The sequence below is a fragment of the Lynx rufus genome, unplaced genomic scaffold, assembly GCF_022079265.1.
Source record: "Lynx rufus isolate CCGP_SWC_20201006 ecotype Redwood Valley unplaced genomic scaffold, mLynRuf1.p SCAF_2, whole genome shotgun sequence".
Lineage (NCBI taxonomy): Eukaryota > Metazoa > Chordata > Mammalia > Carnivora > Felidae > Lynx > Lynx rufus.
In genome coordinates, this window is record NW_025814834.1 from 137,446,120 (window position 1) to 137,453,046 (window position 6,927).

The 6,927-nt window shown below is 41.3% G+C and overlaps 1 non-coding gene across 1 annotated transcript; it reads right to left on the reverse strand.

Annotated features, from left to right (window-relative positions):
* Nucleotides 1-474: 474 nt before the first annotated feature.
* LOC124516693 (U6 spliceosomal RNA) lies at nucleotides 475-579 on the reverse strand. Its single transcript, XR_006963103.1, has one exon. It is a non-coding gene; the product is annotated as a U6 spliceosomal RNA (small nuclear RNA).
* Nucleotides 580-6,927: the final 6,348 nt, after the last annotated feature.

Consider the following 6,927-nt stretch of genomic DNA (forward strand, 5'->3'; position numbering starts at 1 on the left):
TTTTTTTTTTTTTTTCCTTCCCCTCCCCCATGGGTTTCTGTTAAGTTTCTCAGGATCCACATAAGAGTGAAAACATATGGTATCTGTCTTTCTCTGTATGGCTTATTTCACTCAGCATAACACTCTCCAGTTCCGTTCATGTTGCTACAAAGGGCCATATTTCATTCTTTCTCATTGCCACGTAGTACTCCATTGGGTATATAAACCACAATTTCTTTATCCGTTCATCAGTTGATGGACATTTAAGCTCTTTCCATAATTTGGCTATTGTTGAGAGTGCTGCTATAAACATTGGGGTACAAGTGCCCCTATGCATCAGTACTCCTGTATCCCTTGGGTAAATTCCTAGCAGTGCTATTGCTGGGTCATAGGGTAGGTCTATTTTTAATTTTCTGAGGAACCTCCACACTGCTTTCCAGAGCGGCTGCACCAGTTTGCATTCCCACCGACAGTGCAAGAGGGTTCCCTTTTCTCAAAAATATGGAACGCTTCACGAATTTGAGTCATCCTTGCGCAGGGGCCATGCTAATCTTCTCTGTATCGTTCCAATTTTAGTATATGTGCTGCTGAAGCGAGCACAATGTTTGTTTACTTTTGAGAGAGAGAGAGAGAGAGAGCAAGCGAGTGAGTGGGGGAAGTACAGAGAGAGAAGGAGACACAGAATCCAAAGCAGCCTCCAGGCTCTGAGCTGTCAGCACAGAGCCCAACATGGGGCCTGAACTCACGGACCGTGAGATCATGACCTGAGCTGAAGTGGGCTGCTTAACCGATGGAGCCTCCCAGGAGCTCCTCAGTGTAATGTTTTTAAGGTTCATCCATGTTGTATCATATGTCGGGACTTCAGATCTTTTTGTGGCCATATAATATCCCACAGTTTGGATATACCACATTGTATTTATCTATTCATCAGTTGATGGACGCTTGGGTTGTTTTCTTTTTAGCTCTTATGAATAATGCTGATGTGAATATCACTGAAGGTTTCTTATTCCATCTGTTCAGTTTTTCTACTCAGAACTTCCACTTGCTCAAATCTAAGTTCAGAGGCAGGAGAATATTAGAACACTCCAATTATCAGAATTTATACTGAGGTGTAGCTGACTAATGTGCTAAGTGCACATTACAAGGGGAGTGTTAGAACTCAAATGAACTTCGAATTGGTGAAATAATTGCAGATAGTTGTTTGTGAAAATGAAGTCTTCCCAGAGTCCTTTTCTCACACTGGCTGCTGCTGCTTACTGTTTTCTCCACACCCACAAAATTCCCAAGGAGGCAGTGTAGCAGTCCCTTCTGAAAAGCTTTGATTCTTTCAACAGTTGTGTGTTTAACCTCCCCTTCATTTTCCTCTGGTCACGTTCTATTTTTCTTCTCTGTAGTGATTGTCCTGGGGCAAATAAAAAGATGTTACTCCGAATTTTGTCATTACTTATAATTGCAATATCTTCATCTCTTCCTACTGCATGATTATCACTTTCTATCTTCTAGCTCACTCATTCTAGAATCATGATTCCAATCATTTGATCCCACCCAGATCTCCAAACCCATTGATCCTACTTCCTTGTCACTGTCACCCTCCTGATGTCTTTTCTGTCTTTTTATTTTATAACTTTACTTTTTAAAAAAATGTTTATTTTATTGAGAGAGAGAGAGAATGGGAGAGAGAGAGAGAGGCAGAGAGAATTCCAAGTAGGCTGGGCGCTGTCACTGCAGAGCCCAGCTCGGGGCTTGAACTCGTGAACTATTAGATCATGACCTGAGCTGAAACCAAGAGTCGGGCACTTAACCAACTGAGCCACTCAGGTGCCTCCTCTTTTCTATCTTGACCAAGTTTAAATTCCATTTGCAGTCAGTGTAATTACTCCATTGCATATACCCCCAATTCCTTTGCCTGTTTTTGGCTTCAGTGTTCTTCCTTGCTCAAGCCACCAATTCTGTCTACTACATACCCACACCAATGAATCTGAGAAGAACGAGAGGAAAACAGACAATCTTGCGTGACTGTATAATTTGTCCAATTTTTAAAAATGTTTATTTATATCTGAGAGAGAGAGAGAGAGAGTGAGCACGAATGGGGGAGGGGCAGAGAGAGAGAGCAGGAGACAGAGGATCCTAAGTAGGCTCTGTGCTGACAGCAGCTAGCCCGATGGTGGGGCTTGAACTCACAAGCCATGAGACCATGACCTGAGCTGAAGTTGGACGGTGGGGCTCGAATTCACAAACCATGGTATCATGACCTGAGCCAAAGTCAGATGCTCAACTACCTGAGCTACCCAGGCACTCCTAATTTTCCCAAATTTATTCCACTATAAATTAGTGACTACCTACTTGAAGTGAGCCTCCAGTGCTTTCTGCTTTATCCCGAATGCTGCCTGAAAATTACGTTTCTTGATTCTCTTGACTTTCCCACATTTCTAGTTTTTTTTCACATCTCTCCTCAATCTTCAAATACCTCCTCCATCATCCTCAATCACAACTGAAAGATAATGCTCCATCTGCATCCATTAGCCCCACCATCAGCACTTGTTTCTATGGTCTCACCTTAGTGAGGAAGCTAATGCTTCCACTTGAGTGTTGGATCCCACCCTTTCCTGTCTACTGAAAGTCAATTCTCCCCTCTCTCTCCTACTTCATCAATTTTTTACTTTCTTGGAACTATTAAAATTTTTTGTAATGTTTATTTTATTTTTGAGAGAGAGAGAGAGAGAGAGACAGAGAGAGACAGAGACAGAGCATGAGTGGGGGAGGGGCAGAGAGAGAGAGGAAGACACAGAATCCCAAGCAGGCTCCAGGCTTTGAGCTGACAGCACAGAGCCCAATGTGGGGCTCGAACCCACAAACGATGAGATCATGACCTAAGCTGAAGTCATTCGCTTAACCAACCTAGACACCCAGGTGCCCCTCGCTTTCTTGGAACTTTATTATCATATACAAATATACTATTTTCCATCTTAAATAATGAAAACCAAAGCTTTCTAATGTCTCTACCATCCCTGCTAGTCACCACCCATTTCTTGGCTTTCTTTTGCAGTGAAATTCTTTGAAGCAGTTGCTTTTATTCACTTCCTTCTTGAAATCTCCACCAGAAGAGCTAAATAGTATCTTCAACAATATATCCAAAGTGGAGTGTCTGATCTTCACCCCTGCAGGAATTCTCCATTTGTCTCCATCTTGGTTGGTGGCAGTGCCCACCCTTTTAACTGCTCAGAGCCAAGTTCCTAGAGTTATACCTCATCTTCTCTTTCTCTCTTGCCCCACATCCAATTAGTCAGAAAATCTCATTTGCTCTACCTTTAAACAGAATGCTTTATCTGATCAATTCTCATCATTTCCACTATTAGCACCCTGGTGAAAGCTTACTATTGTCTCTCACCCCTAACTGGTCTCCCTGGTTCCATCCTTGCTCTTTACCATTTGTTTCAACAAGAACTGATCCTTATAAAGCTTGAGTCAGGTCATGTCATTCCTCTGCATCAAACTCTCAGTATAAAAGCCAAAATACTAACAATGGCCTACAAATTCCTGTATGAACTGGGCCTCTATTAATCTCTGACCTCATCTTCTATTATACTTTCTCTCCTCCTCACACAAACCAATGTGCTCCACCTCAGGGCCTTTGCACAGGCCACTTCCTGGAAATCTCTTCCACTGTATACATATAAGACTAGCTCCTTCACCTGCTGTAAGCCTTTTTGAACATCACCTTCTCAATGAACTACTCTAGGCCACCCTATTTAAAATTGTATAGTATCTCTGCCCTGATCTTCTTACCTGTTCTGTTTTTGCATGGCGTTTACCCCTTCTAATACACTACATAATTTCTGGGTTTTTTTCTAATGTTTATTTTTGTTTCTGTTTCTTTCCACTAGAATGTAAGCTCCACAGAGTCTGGGATTTTTGTTTTATCCACAACCATTTAGTGCTGGCTCATAGTAGGTTGCTCAATAAATATGTGATTAATGAATTACTCTGAGAGATTGAGAAATGCATTCAGTATCACCTGTTAAATTTATTGATCAAATTGCTCTACTATGTGAAATATCAATTTTCTTTGAAAGTTTGGTACTAGAGCCATATATTAAGTCTGATGCGTATTTAAAAAAATTTTTTTTAACATTTATTCATTATTGAGAGATAGAGAGAGACTGAGCATGAGCAGGGGAGGGGCAGAGAGAGGGGGAGACACAGAATCCGAAGCAGGCTCCAGGCTCTGAGCTGTCAGCACAGAGCCCGATGTAGGGCTCAAACTCACAAACCGCGAGATCATGACCTGAGCTGAAGTCGGATGCCCAACCGACTGAGCCACCCAGGTGCCCCAAGTCTGATGCTTATTTAAAAAAATCACATATATATATATATATATATATATATACACACATATACGTATATATATATACATATACGTGTATATATATATATACATATACGTATATGTATATATATATATATTTTTTTTTATTTACACCCCCATGGCTACCCTTGTCTTAAGTTTTCATTGAAATTGTATTTTAAAAGTTTGCTATAGAAAAATCTTTGTTTTAGTCTACATTATATTTAAAAGCAACATTTTTTTGATAACTAAAACCTAAAGTCATGCATTTGCTCTAAAAAGAGAAGTTTGAAGTGGTGGTATGAGCTTCATGGCTTGGAATTTGGCATTGAGGACTCCCCGGAATTCTCCAACTGCTGGAGACCTAGCTGGGAGCTAAGAATAGTGCAGAACGTAAACTTCTATAGTAGCAACTGTGAAAGGAATTTTTAGAAGCAGTGTGAGACTATAGCATTGTTAGAGAGTTTGGCAAATGGCACTCTTTAATTGTCAAAAGTACATATTTTTAATTATGTATTTTACTATCCTAAGTTCAAATGGAAGAGCTTGTAGGACCTTGCTTCCTGGTTTCATTAATTATCTCTATTCATTCATGTCTTATTTAACATTATTAGTAGGGAACATAGAGCAAAGGTCTATATTTGGCAGAAGACATGTGCTTATTGCCACATTTTCTAGGAGTACTGTCAAGGCTTCCCAGAAATGCATGTGGCAGTTTTATTTGACATTGGATTGTAATTTGTTGCATTCATTTTAGACTCAAGATCCTCATTTTTGCTTGCAGTTCAGGGTGGGTTCAAGGAAAGTCTAGGAGAATGTGGACAGTACATTGGTGTTTCCTTCTATCTGTCCTTCTGGCATTCTTATTTTCCCTTTCAGCATTTTGATCCTTGTGTGCAATTTGGTCATGGAGAATCCCACAGAGCCCTCCCCTTCTCAGGCAGTGCCTTATGCCTTGGCTCTACCTGGCTCTTTCCCCTTCAAGGGCAACATTCTTTTTAAAAAAATATATTTTTAGATTATTATTTTTTTTGGGGGGGGGAAGAAAGCAAGAGGGGGAGGGGCAGAGAGAGAGAGGGAGAGAGAGAGGATCCCAAGGGAGATGGGGCTCGAACTCATGAACCATGAGATCATGACCTGAGCCAAAATCAAGAGCAGATGCTTAACTGACTGAGCCACCCAAGCACCCCTGGAAACCTATTCTTAATTGCTTGAGGGGAAAAGTTAGTTTACATTATTTTTTTCTTATAAAATAAGAAAATTAGTCTATATATATCCAAGATATCTTCCTGCTCTAAAATCTTGTGCTTTTATGACTCTGTCTCTTCTCTGGGCAAAATGAAAACTACTGATTATAAACTTTCTTGAGAAAACTCATCTTCATCATATTTGCGGAATTATTCTTGTTGTTTTGTCTATCTTTTCTTTCTCTCTTTTTCTTGTATTCTCAGAAATATCATCTGGAGCAAAAATAGTATTCTGCTTATAGTACATTTCATAGAAAACAGGTCTGTTTCACACTCAGTTTCTGGGTGTTTGGATTCAAGCCCTTAACGGGGACTGATGGATAGTTGGTGGCAAGGTATTGTACTTGTCCCACTCTTGCTGAATGCACTGTTTACAGACAGCTTTGCCATGTGATTCTCCACTTTTGGACTCCACATGGATCACTGAGTCCTCGATAGAAATATTTATTCAAAGGTGTAATACTACTGGTAATATTGTGGTTTGATAGACATGGTCCTTGCAGGCAGCCCCATGTGAGAGCACACCATAGACCAGTAAGAAGTAAATGAATGTTGGGGTGCCTGGGTGGTTCAGTCGGTTAAGCATCCGACTTTGGCTCAGGTCATGATCTCACAGCTTGTGAGTTCAAGCCCCATATAGGGCTCTGTGCTAACAGCTCAGAGCCTGGAGCCTGCTTCGGATTCTGTGTTTCCCTCTCTCTCTGTCCCTCCCCTGCTCGCATGCTCTCTCGCTCTCAAAAATAAACATTAAAGAAAATTTTTTTAAAAAGTAGATGAATATTATTGTCCATCCTGAAGCCCACAGGCCTCTGCTGAGATTAATTGTTAGCAAGCTCTCCCCAAGATCCCCGACCATAAAGCACTGTAGGGCATGCAAAAGATTACAGTCATTACCCTGATGAAAAGCTGAGCTAATTTTGCCTGGATCTGACCCTCTGGTTCCAGGGAGTCTAGTTATTCCAATCCTGTTACTAAGAGGACACGCTCTAATGACGACATCGAGAGTGTTGATTAGTTGCTCATCAGGTGCGGCCCCCCAGCATCTCCTTTAGAGCTCACAGATATATTTCTCTGGAATTTAAAACGCCTTCTGAAACATGGGTCCTTCTATTGTTTGTCAATCATCCCTGCTTTGTAGCTGGTCAGTTGCTGCAGCCAGAGTGGAAGGACAGACAACCTCAAACACACGAGCTGGAGTGAGGCCCACTGCAGGAGCCACAGGGGAGAGGACAGAAGGACAGGTGCCAGCACCCAGGACACAGTCAGGACAGTGTCCTCACAGCAAAGGACTAGGGGAACACAGGCAAACTACCTGCAGAGCAAACTCATTAACTTTCATGTTCTTTTCCAGAGCTT